The sequence below is a fragment of the Euphorbia lathyris genome, chromosome 10 (assembly GCF_963576675.1).
Source record: "Euphorbia lathyris chromosome 10, ddEupLath1.1, whole genome shotgun sequence".
NCBI classification, from domain to species: Eukaryota; Viridiplantae; Streptophyta; class Magnoliopsida; order Malpighiales; family Euphorbiaceae; genus Euphorbia; species Euphorbia lathyris.
The window spans coordinates 23,419,329-23,436,692 of record NC_088919.1 but is presented as its reverse complement, the minus strand read 5'-3'; the positions used below and the strand labels follow the sequence as shown (position 1 = coordinate 23,436,692).

At 40.2% G+C, this 17,364-nt stretch overlaps 1 non-coding gene across 1 annotated transcript; it reads left to right on the top strand.

The window, feature by feature from the left end:
- The first annotated feature begins 3,602 nt into the window (after nt 1-3,602).
- LOC136210112 (small nucleolar RNA R71) lies at nt 3,603-3,709 on the top strand. Its single transcript, XR_010677819.1, has one exon. It is a non-coding gene; the product is annotated as a small nucleolar RNA R71 (small nucleolar RNA).
- Nucleotides 3,710-17,364: the final 13,655 nt, after the last annotated feature.

Sequence of the window (17,364 nt, the reverse complement as noted above, 5' to 3'; positions counted from 1 at the left end):
TGGCATTTGGGCAAGATCTCCATTCCTTCTTCCTTGTTCACACATCTTCCCAGGAGCTGGTCTGCACACAATTTAAATAGGAAAGGTTCCTCCCAAATGTAATATTTAAGTTCAAAATAAAACTTGCGCTTTCGATTCGTAGAGTATCGAAAAGGTTTTATTTTGCAAGCCTAGAAATTCGCAATGTCAGCAAACCAGAGGAGCGTGGAGATTGCAAACAGTTTTTCATCAGGAAAATGGTCGAGGATCTCGGGTTGTTCGATTTCTGTGGTTGCTTGTATTCTGGATAAGTGATCAGCTGCTAGATTTTCGGATCCCTTTTTGTCCTTGATCTCTAAATCGAACTCTTATAGCAGTAACAACCATCGTATTAGGCGTGGTTTAGCGTCCTTTTTGGCAAACAGGTATTTCAATGCAGAATGGTCGGTATAAACAGTTACTCTGGAAAGTACAAGGTAGGGGCGAAACTTGTCGAATGCATAAACCACTGCAAGCAACTCTTTTTCTGTGGTTGTGTAATTCTGTTGAGCTTCATTCAGAGTTTTGCTTGCATAGTTTATGGGCTTAAACTGCTTGTTAATTCATTGTCCAAGAACAGCCCCTACACTGAGATCACTGGCATCGCACATGAGCTCGAATGGTGCATCCCAATCTGGTGCGGTGAGTATAGGTGCATGTGTTAACAGCTCTTTAATATGTTCGAATGCTTGGCTACACTTGCCGGTGAAGATAAAGTCAGCCTCCTTATGTAGTAGTGCGGAGAGTGGTTGTGCGATTTTTGAGAAATCCTTAATGAACTGTCTATAGAAACCAGCGTGTCCCAAAAAACTTCGAATATCTTTGACTGTTTTGGGTGCAGGTAGTTTCTCGATTACTTTCACTTTAGCCTTGTCAACTTCCAAGCCTTTGCTTGATATTTTATGTCTAAGCACAATGCCCCCTGTCACCATAAAATGGCACTTTTCCCAATTTAGGACTAGCTGTGTTTCCGTGCACCTTTCCAGAACAGCTTCTAAGTTTTCTAAACAGGCTTCGAAGGATGTGCCGTAGACAGAAAAATCATCCATGAATATTTCAACTGTTTTCTCAATCATATCATGGAATATGGCCATCATACATCTCTAAAATGTTGATGGAGCATTGCACAACCCAAATGGCATACGTTTGTACGCGAAAGTCCCATACGGACAGGTGAACATGGTCTTTTCTTGGTCTTTGGTGCAGATGTGAATCTGGTTGTACCCTGAATATCCATCCAGGATGCAATAAAATTGATAACCAGCTAGTCTCTCCAACATCTGATCAATAAATGGTAACGGAAAGTGATCGTTTCTTGTTGCTTCGTTGAGCTTCCTATAGTCAATGCACATTCGCCATCCTGTGATTGTTCTAGTGGGGATGAGCTCGTTTTGTCGTTTCTGACTACAGTGGTTCCGCCTTTCTTAAGAACAACTTGGACAGGGCTGGTCCACATACTATCGGGAATAGAGTAAATGATTCCTGCCTCGATGAGCTTGATCACTTCTGCCTTCACAACTTCTTTCATGTGCGGGTTTAGCCTTCTTTGCGGTTGCACAGTTAGTCGATGATCTTCTTCCATTAAAATTTTGTGCATACAAATTGTCGGGCTGATTCCCTTTATATCTTATATTTTCCATGCTAGAGCCGTCTTGTGCCTTCTTAGGATGGTAAGCAATTGCTCCTTCTGGTCCTTTGTCAATGTTGCCGAAATAATCACTGGTCTACTGTTTGGTGGATCCAGAAATGCATATTCTAGATGATCGGACAACTGTTTCAGTTCAGGGCATCTTTCTTCATTTCCTCTTTCGAGGTCTATGTTAGGGAGAGTATCCTATTCTTCTTCGTGGTTTGTGCCTTCAGTATTACTTCCCTCTTGGTCGAGATCAAACAATTGTTCCTCCTCTTTATGTTTCTCCATATCAAATTGTTCCTGCAAGAAAAGATTAGCGTCTTGCGTATCAAGGAAATAACATGAATCATCAGAAACTGATGCATAACGAACATCTTCATGCATCTTAAACACTACTTCTTCATTATTGATTTTCAGAACGAGCTGTCCTTTGTGTACGTCAATGACAGCTCTTCCTGTAGCTAGAAAAGGTCGTCCTAAGATTATTGGAACTTCCAAATCTTCTGCAATATCCATTATGACAAAATCAACAGGCAATATGAAATTTCCGACTTTAACCAAGACATCTTCGATTATACCCTTGGGGTATCGAATTGATCGATCCGCTAGCTGGACCGTGACCTTAGTTGGTCTTGGTTCTCCTAAACCTAATTGCATATAAATTGAGTATGGCATAAGATTAATGCTAGCTCCTAAATCACATAAAGCATTTTGAATAGTGAGTGTTCTTATTGAACAAGGTATAGAAAAACTCCCTGGATCCTTGAGCTTCTTCGGAAGTTGCTGTTTGGCTTGTAAGATTGATGAGCTATCCCTGTTTAGTTGTACCATGGCTACACTTTCCAATTTCTTTTTGTTGGTCAGCAGATCCTTCAAGAATTTGACATACATGGGCATTTCAGACAGGGCTTCGATGAACGGTATATTGATATGCAACTTCGTCAATTGTTCCAGAAAGCTCTTGTGTCTCTTCTCACAATTCTGCTGCTTTAGGCATTCTGGGTATGGAACTCTTGGTTCATAGTGACGTGCGCTTGGTTCGTCTTTAATCACCTGTTTATCTTTCCTATGTTGAGGCGCAAGTGTTTGATCATTGAACTTCGCTCCATCTTCTTTATCCGCAATAGATTTTTCACCACTGTGCCTTACATCTTTACCTCCCCTTAGTATGATAGCATTGACTTCTTCATTTGGGTTGGTCACAGTGTTGCTTGGAAGGGTGCCTTTCTCCTTAGAAGATATGGCCGTGGCAAATTGCTGGATTTGAGTCTCGAGATTCTTTATGGACGATTGTGTCTGCATCATAAACTGCATCATCATAGACTCTAGACCAGGCTTTCCTTCTTGTTGAGCATTTGATTGTCGTTGATATTGTTGGTTAGATGAGCTGCCGTGTTGAGATGGATATGATGTTCGTGGGTGCTCTTGTCTATAAGGTTGTTGCATAGCTGGTTGCCTCTGATTATCCTGCCAAGAAAAATTCGGATGACTTCTCCACCCTGGGTTATATGTGTTCGAATAGGGATTCGGTGGTTGGTGAGCAATGAAATCACACTATTCCTGCATCGATGCACCTGGTTTGGTTACTGGGCAATCTATGGGTCGATGGGGTCCACTGTAAAAATCACAACCATCGGGTGATAGGATCTCCATAGGGGCAGAGAGCTACGTGTTGACTGCTGAGACGTTCATCTTTCCCATTGTTTTGACTAGTTGTTCCATTTGTGAGGATAGTTTGGTTATTGCCTCACTGTTTGCATCATTCGTGACTCTCTTTCCATCACCTCTCACCGAGTGCCAGTTATAACTAGTATTGACCAGTTTTTCAATTAGCTCATACAATGCTTGAGGTTCCAGTTCCTCCGGATTCCCATTGGCAACTGATTCAATTTGTATCTTGTATGCGTTGGTCACTCCATTATAGAAGTTTTGCACTTGCATCCATATGGGTATGCCATGATTCGGTACTCTTCTCAATAATTCTTTATATCTTTCCCATGCTTCAGATAAGGATTCATCCTCTTCTTGAAAAAAATGTGAGACTTCATTCCTCAACTTTATTGCTTGTCTGGGAGGGAAATATTTCATCAAAAACAGGGTAGCCATCTCCTCCTAGTTCGTGATAGATCTTGGTTGTAGATTCTTCAACCAATTCTTCGCCTTATCCTTCAAGGAAAAGGAGAACAGTTTGAGCCGGATAACCTCATCGCTATCGTTTCTATGAGTACGGAATGTGTTGCACATCGTGACAAAGTCTTGGATGTGAGCATTTGGATCTTCATTTGGGTATCCCCCAAACTGCACAGCTATTTGTAACATCTGAATCATTGAAGCCTTCACTTCAAACATGCGATTGCCTTCATTTGGTATAACAATGCATGTTGAATGGCCTTCAGTGGATGGTCTGGAGTAATCCTTCATCCGCAACCTCTGGTTACCATTATTGTTATTTTCATTTCCATCATGACCTTCCTCATGATTCTCATCCTGTCTTTGATTTGGTATTTCAATCTCGCGATCCATTCTGATGCGTCTAGCCTGCCTAAGTAGTCTTCTCATTCTTCTGTATGTTCTCTCTATCTCAACGTCTATAGGAAGGATAAGAATACCTGCTCTTCGCATACAAAACTAGCAATCGAAAACCAAAAACTAGACAAACAGATGGTTATCAGGTAACGAAATAAGCATACGTATTTTTCAAAACTTAAGTTAAACAATCCCCGGCAACGGCGCCAAAAACTTGGTGTGTAAAATATGGACGCTAGCAAGTGCACTAGGTCATGTATAGTATTTGGTAAGACCAAGTATCGTATCCACAGGGACTGGACTTTAGTGAGAAGAACAAGTTACCTTAGGTGTTAGATATAATTCTTGAGTGGGTGAATAATGTGAACAGATCTAGCCATACGCCTAACGAACAACTGTGCCTAACTTTTATCGTTAAATGAAGTAGATCTATTTTCCTGAGTTGGATCTCTCCCTCATTGGTCACTAAGGTCCGGTGTCCCATTTCCAAAGATTCTGATAACATTGAGATATTATCCCGAGGACCCAGAGGGATATTCACCTAAAGAACGCCGCGTATTGACGAGATCTGACTGGCGGATCACCGGGTAACTAAGGTCTCGTCAAAAGAGACCCGCCAGAGAACCTATGAGGCGAATCTCCTTTTTCACTAATCATGAATCCCAGAAACTTTCCATATGTCGCACCAAAAGTACATTTTTTCGAATTTAGCTTAATATTGTGGCGTCAGAGTACGGCTAGTACTTCCCTTACATCATCTGCATGCTTCTCCACAGTGGTGCTTTTGATGATCATGTCATCTACATAGACAGAGTAGTTATCACCTTTGCTTTCTGCGAAGATTTTGTTCATCATTCGCTGATTGGTGGCACCTGCGTTCTTAAGCCCAAAGGGCATGACTTTGAAGCAATAAGTGGCTTGGTGAGTCACGAACGAGGTCTTGATTCTATCTGACGGCTCCATGGGTATTTGATGATAACTCGACTTTGTTGGAAATTAAGGCTAAGGTATAGCAGCGGAAATATAAAAATTTTAGCCTATTTCCTTTTAACCATAGAAGCCGTTAATCGTTATTTCATATAAAGAGGGATAAGAAGGAATACCTTTCGATGAACAATCTACCGTTGTTAAAGAAGCGCCCACAATTCTTTTCCGAGTTCCCAAGCACGAAGTATAACACGGTGAGGTTAAGTTAGAATCAACCCTTATGAGATGCAACCAAAATAGATTGCCTCTAATTAACCAACACAAGATCAAAGAGAAAAGGAGATGAATGAGATTAATCAATTGACGGAAGCCGTATGAATTCTTGTCCATGAACTAGGGGATGCGAATTCACTTTCTCTCTCTTAATGTAGGTTTCGAAATTCACACATTAGGGGGGTATATATAATAACTTGTATCTAAACCCTAGTGAGATAGGAATAGGTTACTTAATAGGAATTCAATTCAGAATAGGATTCCTAATTATTATCTTATAATATATCTAATATATTTAGGATAATAATAAATAACCTAATTGGATAATAATAGGAGTATATTAATCTAATTAAAACTCCTAATTTAATTATCTCTCTTAATTAATTTAATTCACAAACCTAATCAAATTAGGATTAAGGGAATTAAAATAATTCCTTACTTACTATATACAAATTTCGGCCACCCCTAATTAAATGGGCCTTACTGGGCTCATTTGGGCTTCCATCTATTAATGACATCCATCTCTCTTTTGGTTCCAAGTCTTATGTGTGATCCATTAGGTTCTTACTACTTCTGGCCGTATACAACAACAACAACAACAACAACAACAAAGCCTTAGTCCCGAAATGATTCGGGGTCGGCTAACATGAACCATCATATAAAACCGTGAAAATCAAGTCGTGTCAGCGACACAGATTCGCTCCCTCCACTCCGTCCTATCCACTACCATATTTTCCTCAATTCCCAATAAACTCATATCACTCTCAATCACCCTCCTCCAAGTTTGCTTAGGTCTTCCCCTACCCCTCACCACTACATCCCTTTGCCACTCTTCGGTTCTCCTAACCGGCGCATCAAGCGCTCTACGTCTCACATGGCCAAACCACCTTAGTCGGTTTTCTCTCATTTTATTCTCAATAGATGTAACCCCTACTTTTGTCCTAATTATTTCATTACGCACCCGGTCCTTTCTCGTGTGACCACACATCCATCTCAACATACGCATCTCCGCCACCGACATCTTATGGATGTGGCAGTGTTTCACTGCCCAACACTCCGTACCATATAACAATGTTGGTCTAATTGCCGTCCGGTAGAATTTTCCCTTCAATCTATTAGGCATGCCGGGATCACAAAGGAAACCCGTAGCACTCTTCCACTTCGACCAACCAGCTTTAATCCTATGGGCAACATCTCCATCTACTTCTCCATCCGTTTGGATAATAGATCCTAAATACCGGAAGCAATCCGAGGCCTGAACAACTCTCCCATCTAGGGTGATTGTCCCTGCCTCCCTACTCCTACGGCCGCTAAACTTACACTCCAAATATTCTGTCTTACTTCGACTCAACTTAAAGCCTCTAGATTCTAGAGCTTGCCTCCATAGTTCCAACTTCATCTCCACTCCTTCTTTCGTCTCATCAACCAACACAATATCATCTGCAAACAGCATGCACCATGGTATACCATCTTGAAGTGAACTTGTTAGTTCATCCATAACGATGGCAAAAAGAAATGGGCTTAGTGCGGAACCTTGATGCACTCCAATCGTAATAGGAAACTCTTCAGTTTTCCCAACACTAGTACGTACACTCGTGCATACTCCCTCATACATGTCCTTTATGATGTCAATATATTTCCGCGAAATGCCTTTCCTTATCAAGGCCCACCAAAGTACTTCCCTTGGTACCTTATCATATGCTTTCTCCAAGTCAATGAAAACCATATGCAAGTCTTTCTTCTTATTTCGATAGTGCTCCATTAATTGTCTCATTAGATGGATGGCTTCCATAGTTGATCTTCCCGGCATAAAGCCAAACTGGTTTTCCGAGATCTTCACCGTCCTCCTTAGCCTTTGTTCAATCACTCGCTCCCAAAGTTTCATAGTGTGACTCATTAATTTGATTCCCCGATAGTTGGCACAATCTTGGACATCGCCTTTGTTCTTATACAAAGGGATTAAGGTACTTTTCCTCCATTCTGATGGCATCTTATTGTTTCTCCAAATTTTGTTGAAGAACGTCGTCAACCATTCGATTCCTCTTTCTCCCAAACATCTCCAAATCTCAATAGGGATGCCATCAGGTCCTACTGCTTTCTTCAACTTCATCTTACTTAATGCCATTTTGACTTCACCCTTTTGAATTCTCCACAGGCATTCATGATTTATCATATCGTGATGGATACTTATATCTCCAACATCTTGTTGGCGATCTCCATTAAATAAGTCATCAAAATAGGACCTCCATCGTTCCTTGATATCCTTATCTCCAACTAGGACTTTCTGGTCCACATCCTTCACACATTTAACTTTTCCGAGATCTCGCGTCTTCCTATCTCTCATCCGAGCAATTCTATATATGTCTCTTTCCCCTTCTTTCGTATCCAATCTTGTATACAGATCCCGATTCACCTTTGCTCTAGCATCTCGTATGACCTTCTTTACTTCCCTTTTAGCCTCTTTGTATTTTTCGTAGTTCTCGTCACTCCTACATTTCCCCAATAGTTTATAGGATTCTCTCTTACTCTTTACTGCTTGTCGTACTTCTTCTGTCCACCAAGATGTGTCCTTACCCGGTGGCATGCTACCTTTAGATTCCCCTAGAACTTCCTTCGCTACTTCCCTTATACTATGCTCCATCTTATTCCATATCGAATCTATATCTGAATCCATATTGCAAGTCCAAATATCTTTTTTGGTCATCTCATCCACAAATTTTTGTTGATTCTCCCCTTGCAATTTCCACCACTTAATCTTAGTCTCTACTTGAGGTGTTTGTTTTCTTATACATTTCCTACTTCGAAAATCTAGCACCACTACTCTATGTTGGGTTGTCGTACTCTCACCAGGGATCACCTTACAATCAATATAACTCTTTCTCCAAGCACTCCTTACTAAGAAGAAGTCAATTTGGCTCGCATTACCGCCACTCCGATAAGTCACTAAGTGGGGTGTTCTCTTCATAAACCATGTGTTCATGATACTCAAGTCATAGGCTGATGCGAATTCCAAAATATCATTTCCTGCTTCATTCTTATCTCCAAAACCATACCCTCCATGAACACTCTCAAACCCATCTCGCCTAGAACCCACGTGTCCATTGAGATCACCCCCTAGTACCATTTTTTCATCCCTAGGAACCTGTTGCACCACTTCCTCTAAGTCATCCCAAAAAGCTTGTCTTATAGACACATCTAATCCTATTTGTGGCGCATATGCACTAATGACATTCACAATCTCATCCCCTATCACTAGCTTAACACTCATAATTCTATCGCTCTTCCTAGACACCGCTACTACCTCATCAATATACTCCCTATCAATAAGAATACCTACTCCATTTCTACCCTTATCCTTTCCTGAGTACCAAAGCTTATAACCCCAAGGAGCTATCTCTCTAGCCTTGGCTCCAACCCACTTGGTTTCTTGTAGGCATAATATATTTATTCTCCTCCTCTTCATAACATCTACAATTTCAGCTAATCTTCCTGTCAAAGAACCTATGTTCCATGTCCCAAAGCGTAACTTACTACCCTTACCCCTACCCCTACCATTACCGTGGACTAGCTTATTTACCCGCAACCCTTGCATATTTGACACCACCCCCGGGTCCTGGGGTGGCGCGCTGCTTCGGGGCGACGACCTAGCAACCCTTGCACATTTATCACTACACCCGGGTCTAGGAAGTGCAGCGCGTCGCTGAGTAGGGAACGCCCCAACGGTATTTATATTATGGTTCATGTCATAAGATGTGGCTAAGTTTTACGCTGGCCGCCACAAACCTACCGCAACCCTCCTCCTTTGTCCGGGCTTGGGACCGGCTGTAAAGGCCACCAAGTGACCCTCACAGGCGGAGTTTACTTCTGGCCGTATGCAACTATTAAATTAATTTCTTCAAGAATTATATTTAATCCTTGCATAACGGAATGATGTACTGAGTATGTTATTGGCAAGTCTGTAATCATTCCCCTAGAGTCTGTTAAGAATACATGTTGATTCTGTCGTTAACCCTTCCGTATTAGTTACAGTATAATTCGATCCTTTATCAACTACATCCTTGAACTGAATCTTATGACTATGGGTGATGTCAAGTCACATATAGCGAGACGTTCATTTTACTTGTACAGGCCGAGTCAACTCAAATAGATAGGTTAAGTGAAATCTGTATTTCTACTTTTAAGCTATCACCTTGCAAGGATTTAGAGTCGAGTCTTCCACAAGCGATCCTTGGATGTATCTTCCATTAATCGGGAGTGATAAATGCTCAATCCAATGTATAACTACCCTGACATTACCTCCTGTGACACCCAACCTTTGCAGTTCACACCCTAGAGTCATCTCTGTTAAGGATCGTGGGACCACAGGATCAAAGTCTCACATTCAGTAATTTAGGATGACCAATTAACATTCCTTTGAGTCTGAGGATTAGTTATACCTATTAATACCAATGAGATGAACATGTGACAAGGAAGAATCTACCCATCCTGTTATCTCAAATCGGATCCCCAATCCTAATGAACGACGTTTCATCGGATCTATGTAACTGTCCAGATATCTATATATATGAAGCTTGTGAGATCAGCTTTCTGTCGGACAGAAGACATTGTTACATACAAGTCTCAACAGTGATATATCAATCCTAAACATATCACTTGACTTAGGGTGGTTTTAAGTTTATTAGTTTATTATAAAGTTTTGTCTCACTTCATGCTTGTATGAACACTTTATAATCACTTTAAACAAACTTACGGATTTCCTTTTATTAGACTTTATTTAGTGCTTAAAAGGGATTGCCTTTATATAGTTATAAAACATATATCTCATTAAAACAAATGATATAAAGAACAATTCATTTACATTAAGTTTGTATCCTGCAACAATTGTCTATAGGACACTAAACCCCAACATACTCCCACTTGGACTAAAGCCAATTGTTTCTAAAACTTATCCCAGTAGAAGTTAAATGACGATCATGTACTTTCTGGGTTAAAGGCTTTGTCAACGGATCTGCAACGTTGTCCTCTGTTGGTACTCTTTCTATTCTCACATCTCCTCTACCCACAATCTCTCTAATGATGTGGTATCGCTTAAGGTAGTGCTTGGATGCATTATGAGACCGTGGTTCCTTTGCTTGCGCAATGGCTCCATTGTTATCACAGTACAGAGTAATGGGATTGACAATGTCAGGCACCACACCTAGTTCTGTAATGAACTTTCTAATCCAAACTGCTTCCTTTGCTGCTTCCGCAGCAGCGATGTACTCTGACTCGGTCGTAGAGAAAGCTACGCTTCCCTGCTTGGAACTCTTCCAACTGACCGCGCCCCGATTCAAGATAAATAGGTATCCTGATTGGGATTTAAAATCATTCTCATCTGTGAGATGACTAGCGTCTGAAAATCCTTGTATTTTCAGATCTCCTTCTCCATACACTAGGAACATATCTTTAGTCCTTTTCAAGTACTTAAGAATGTTCTTGACGGCAATCCAATGCTCGTCTCCCGGATTCCCTTGGTAACGACTCGTTACAGATAACGCGAACGCTACTGGGTATTTGAAGCAATAAGTGGCTTGGTGAGTCACGAACGAGGTCTTGATTCTATCTGACGGCTCCATGGGTATTTGATGATAACTCGACTTTGTTGGAAATTAAGGCTAAGGTATAGCAGCGGAAATATAAAAATTTTAGCCTATTTCCTTTTAACCATAGAATCCGTTAATCGTTATTTCATATAAAGAGGGATAAGAAGGAATACCTTTCGATGAACAATCTACCGTTGTTAAAGAAGCGCCCACAATTCTTTTCCGAGTTCCCAAGCACGAAGTATAACACGGTGAGGTTAAGTTAGAATCAACCCTTATGAGATGCAAGCAAAATAGATTGCTTCTAATTAACCAACACAAGATCAAAGAGAAAAGGAGATGAATGAGATTAATCAATTGACGGAAGTCGTATGAATTCTTGTCCATGAACTAGGGGATGCGAATTCACTTTCTCTCTCTTAATGTAGGTTTCGAAAATCACAATAAGGGGAGGGGATTGGCTTAGTCGAAATTCACACATTAGGGGGGTATATATAATAACTTGTATCTAAACCCTAGTTAGATAGGAATAGGTTACTTAATAGGAATTCAATTCGGAATAGGATTCCTAATTATTATCTTATAATATATCTAATATATTTAGGATAATAATAAATAACCTAATTGGATAATAATAGGAGTATATTAATCTAATTAAAACTCCTAATTTAATTATCTCTCTTAATTAATTTAATTCACAAACCTAATCAAATTAGGATTAAGGGAATTAAAATAATTCCTTACTTACTATATACAAATTTCGGCCACCCCTAATTAAATGGGCCTTACTGGGCTCATTTGGGCTTCCATCTATTAATGACATCCATCTCTCTTTTGGTTCCAAGTCTTATATGTGATCCATTAGGTTCTTACTACTTCTGGCCGTATGCAACTATTAAATTAATTTCTTCAAGAATTATATTTAATCCCTGCATAACGGAATGATGTACTGAGTATGTTATTGGCAAGTCTGTAATCATTCCCCCAGAGTCCGTTAAGAAGACAGGTTGATTCTGTCGTTAACCCTTCCGTATTAGTTACAATATAATTCGATCCTTTATCAACTACATCCTTGAACCGAATCTTATGACTATGGGTGATGTCAAGTCACATATAGCGAGATGTTCATTTTACTTGTACAGGCCGAGTCAACTCAAATAGATAGGTTAAGTGAAATCTGTATTTCTACTCTTAAGCTATCACCTTGCAAGGATTTAGAGTCGAGTCTTCCACAAGCGATCCTTGGATGTATCTTCCATTAATCGGGAGTGATAAATGCTCAATCCAATGTATAACTACCCTGACATTACCTCCTGTGACACCCAACCTTTGCAGTTCACACCCTAGAGTCATCTCTCTTAAGGATCGTGGGACCACAGGATCAAAGTCTCACATTCAGTAATTCAGGATGACCAATTAACATTCCTTTGAGTCTGAGGATTAGTTATACCTATTAATACCAATGAGATGAACAGGTGACAAGGAAGAATCTACCCATCCTGTTATCTCAAATCGGATCCCCAATCCTAATGAACGACGTTTCATCGGATCTATGTAACTGTCCAGATATCTATATATATGAAGCTTGTGAGATCAGCTTTCTGTCGGACAGAAGACATTGTTACATACAAGTCTCACTTTATAATCACTTTAAACAAACTTATGGATTTCCTTTTATTAGACTTTATTTAGTGCTTAAAAGGGATTGCCTTTATATAGTTATAAAACATATATCTCATTAAAACAAATGATATAAAGAACAATTCATTTACATTAAGTTTGTATCCTGCAACAATTGTCTATAGGACACTAAACCCCAACAAACTTTACATCTGTAAAGGAGTACATAGCATGTCCAGCGGTTCCATCTACGAGTATGTCAATACACGGCAAAGGATAGTTGTCCTTGGGACAAGCTTTGTTGAGATCCGTAAAGTCAATGCACATGCGGTAGGATCCGCCTGCCTTCTTCACCAAAACGACGTTCGCCAACCATTGGGTATAAAGGACCTCTTCAATGGCGTCCGCCTGTTGGAGCTTGGTGATCTCTTCCTCTATCACCTTCTGCCTTTCAAGGCCATGGTTTCTCCGTTTTTGAGCTACGGGAACTGCATCTTTGTCGATGTTAAGTTTGTGAGTGATCACGTCTGGACTGATCCCTGGGAGGATCTCATCTTTCCATGCAAAGACGTCCTCCGCTTCACGGAGAACCTTGGTGATTGCTTCTTTAACTTCACCTTTGAGCCATTTAGCCATTCACACCTGCTTTTCATCCGCCATGAGGTACATTTCTGTCTCGCCCAAGGCCATTGTGACGAGTTCCTCTTCATCTTCGTCCTTAGATTGGGGGCGAATCATTAGTGATGCCGAATATGTCTCCTGAGCCACGTTTTGGCTCCCTCTGATCATTACACCTCCTTTGGCCGTAGGGATGTAAAGAGTTAAGTGGCGTATGGAGATAAGGGCAGCTGCCTCGGAGATAAAGGGCCGTCCGAGGATAATATTGTAGGCCAACTGACCATCCAAGATAGAAAATTCCAGACCGCCCTTCCAGACTTGATCCTGATCTGCTAACTCACAATCCAACGTTACCTGGCCCTTTGTCTGGATGGTATGTCCTGTCACTCCCAGGATATCCACTACGGTTGATTCTACTTAGATCGGATCGACCATGAGTTTGGCGAAAGCTCCTCTTGTGATGACATTGCACGAGCTCCCAGTATCGATCATCACTCTTTTCATCTCCCAGCCTTCCATCATCATAGTAATGACCAAAGCATCTGCATGGGGAGAGATCTCTGGACCTACATCTGCAAAGGGGCGATTCAACGATGCCCTGTCAAGAGCAGTGGTCTTTGCCTTTTTCAGTACTGGTTGGTACCCAGGTCCGCCTACTATGACATTGATGGTCCCCTTTCCTTTCTTCTTTGGGTCATCTCTGGATCTATCACCATCCTTCTTGCCATCATTTTGGATGAACCGATCCAATTTTCCCCTCTCAATGAGACGCTCTATTTCCCGAGCTAACTCCCAGCATGCATCTGTGTCATGGCCATTTTTCCTGTGATACTTACAATAATTTTTAGGATTTTTACCAGTATTGGTGTACTCCCCCCCTTTTGGTTCGGGGTATGAAATGCTCCATTTGTGTTGACTGTTCTCGATCCACATAAGCACTTCACTTTTAGAAGCATTGAGAGGTGTGAAGGAGGTGACAAATGCCGATTTGTTCTTAGAACCCCTACGTCGGCTTCCAGAGGATGAATCCTGGTGCTTTAGGGTGGAAATCCTTAAACAAATAAAGGGTTTTCATCCATGATCACTGCACCAATTGATGACACGCGGAGAAATTCTGATCAACTTCCGTCCCTGTGGGGGCGTCGTTGGGTTCGACGGGGGGAAGCTCCGATGCCAAAGTCAGTAAGGAAGAACCAGAGAGCAAACTGAATTGACAAAGGGTAAGTAAAATGTGTACCTTGATAGCCTGAGACGTAGGTTATATATAGCTAGAAAGTTGTAACTTACAGTAACTAGAAAGTCTCCATTAATGTTCCATTAATGGCGGTTACAAGTTACCTAGAAGCCGGCGGTTAGCTAATTGATAGCTCATTAATGGTCTTTAGGGCCGGATCGGCCCAACCGTTCTAATGGCGAATGAGTGTCCAAAGAGATTTGCCTCATAGGTTCTCTAGCGGGTCTCTTTTGATGAGACCTTAGTTACCCGGTGATCCGCCAGTCGGATCTCGTCAATACGCGGCGTTCTTTAGGTGAATATCCCTCTGGGTCCTCGGGATAATATCTCAATGTTATCAAAGCATTAAGCAATAGGAAGCATTTATAAAGAAACCCCAATATGTGGTAGTTTTCGTATCCGTCCACTACAACATATGTCGATTAGCTGTTTCCGTTACGTCGGAGCACTATCGTGCCATCTTCGGTAACTATAAAATAGACTCGATCTTAATCTATTCTTTAAGCATGCTAATAACACTCAATCATGGATAGAAACACTTCATTCATTGATAAAAGATACTTACAGTCGCCGTTTAAATGGCTGGCTAGGCCTGTAGAAGAACTACTCACTCATTGTCATGAGTGAACAGCTTGTTCCTCCCAAAAAAAAAAATTCTTTCGACAAAAAATAAAAACAGAGAATAAAACTAGTGGTGGAGGTAATGCCGAGATACCTATTACAATAATATTCCTCCTATTTATACTCCCCTTACATCAACCCTAATTACAAGGGTAAAGAGTCACAAAAAGGTAAAAACAAGGACAAGTAAACAATCCTCCTACACTTGGCGCAAGATGGAAAGTTGTCTTGCTTTCCATGTTTATCTCTCTTTCTCTCTCATGTAGCTTGCTCGACCCGCGCGTTTATCCGTTTCCTTCCAAATGACCCGTTAATGCCGTTGTTTAAGCTGTTATGTTCTACTGAAAGGCTGTTCGTGAGGATTCCTGCTTCGAACTGTAATTTCTGCCTGTTTCTTCCATTTCTAGTTGAAAACTAAGACTTTGAAGCTCTTTTCCATGAGTGATCATCCTCAATTATTTGCTCTTTTTATTCGCATCAGAGTTGCTTCGTACACAAGCAATGTTTTGTATTGTAATTTATTTTCGAACAAATACGTTGGACTTTTATGGAAATAGGTCACATTGATTCAAACAAAATCCTTACTGTGAGATGTTATAAGCTCGATAACAGTGGCAATCGAACAATCGACATGAGCTTGCACCGCGATTCTTAGCTGGAAGAAAACAATATTCGGTAGAATGCTTCACGTATCAAAGTTGAGTTGCTTCGTACATAAGTAAAGTCTTGTATTGTAATTTATTTTCGAACAAATACGTTGGACTCTTATGGTTAGGTCACAGTGATTCAAACGGAATCCTTGTGAAATGTTATAAGCTCGATAACAGTGGGAACCAAACAATTGATGTGAGCTTACACTATGATTCTTAGCTTGAATAAAACAATATTCGATAGAATGCTTCCTGTATCAAAGTTGAGTTGCTTCGTACACAAGCAAGCTTTTGTATTGTAATTTATTTTCGAACAAATACGTTGGACTTTTATGGAAATATGTCACAGTGATTCAAACAGAATCCTTACTGTGAGATGTTATAAGCTCAATAACAGTTGGAACCGAACAATCGACGTGAGCTTGCACTGCAATTCTTAGCTGGAAGAAAACAATATTCGGTAGAATGCTTCCTGTATCAAAGTTGAGTTGCTTCATACACAAGCAAGGTCTTATATTGTAAGTTATTTTCGAACAAATACGTTGGACTCTTATGGAAATAGGTAAGGGTGGGCAAAAAAATCGGTCAAACCGGTAACCGAACTAAAAACCGGTAATCCGAACCGGAAAAAGTGGTTAACCGAACCAGTGGTTTTCTTAATGGTTAAAAAAATATATAGGTGCTGGTTTCGATTTCGGTTTCAGGTTAGAGTTTCAAAAACCGCGGTTAACGGTTAACCGAACCGTTTAATAAATATAAATTTTAAAAAAATTAATATATAATTATATAACATATATTATAAGATTAAAAAAAAGTCTTTAACATAGATTATAACATACAGTAGTGTTCACATGGACCCTAATGACCACGATGAATTTGGTCATTCACCGTTAGATGTAGGCTGATTAAAATCCTAAGCTGGAGATTCAAAGCATCCTAAGGCTTAGATTTAATCAGCCTACATCAAACGGTGAATGACCAAATTCACGCGGTCATCAGGGTCCATGTGAAAAATACTGTTATAACATATATTAATATAAATATATAACATAGATTATACTTGAATGTAAACTTGATGGATTAATGTTGTAATAAGCACTTTGATGAAATATTATTTACATTTCTTAATGTTTTAAATGTAAACTTGATGGATTGTTTTTTAGTTCGGTACTTATGTTTGAATTCTGAACTTTTGTATGAATTCGTTTAGTTTGAATTTTTGAAAGTGTGTGTATTTTAATATTGTTTAAAATTTTAAGTTTGGATAAAAATTATGGTTAACCGTTGATTTTTGGTTAATTAGTGAGAATTGGTTAAAACCCGTTAACCGAAAAACCTAACCGAAATTAATGGTTAACCTGTTGTATGGTTAACCGATTGATATTGACCGGTTTCGGTTTGGATAGTTAAAAAACCGTTGATAACGGTTCGGTTAATTTTTTTACCTAATGGATCGGTTAATCGACCCGTGCCCACCCCTAGAAATCGGTCACAGTGATTCAAACGGAATCCTTACCGTGAGATGTTATAAGCTCGATAACAGTGGGAACCAAACAATCGACGTGAGCTTGCACTACGATTCTTAGCTGGAATAAAACAATATTAGATAGAATGCTTCCTGTATGAAAGTTGAGTTGCTTCGTACACAAGCAAGGTCTTGTA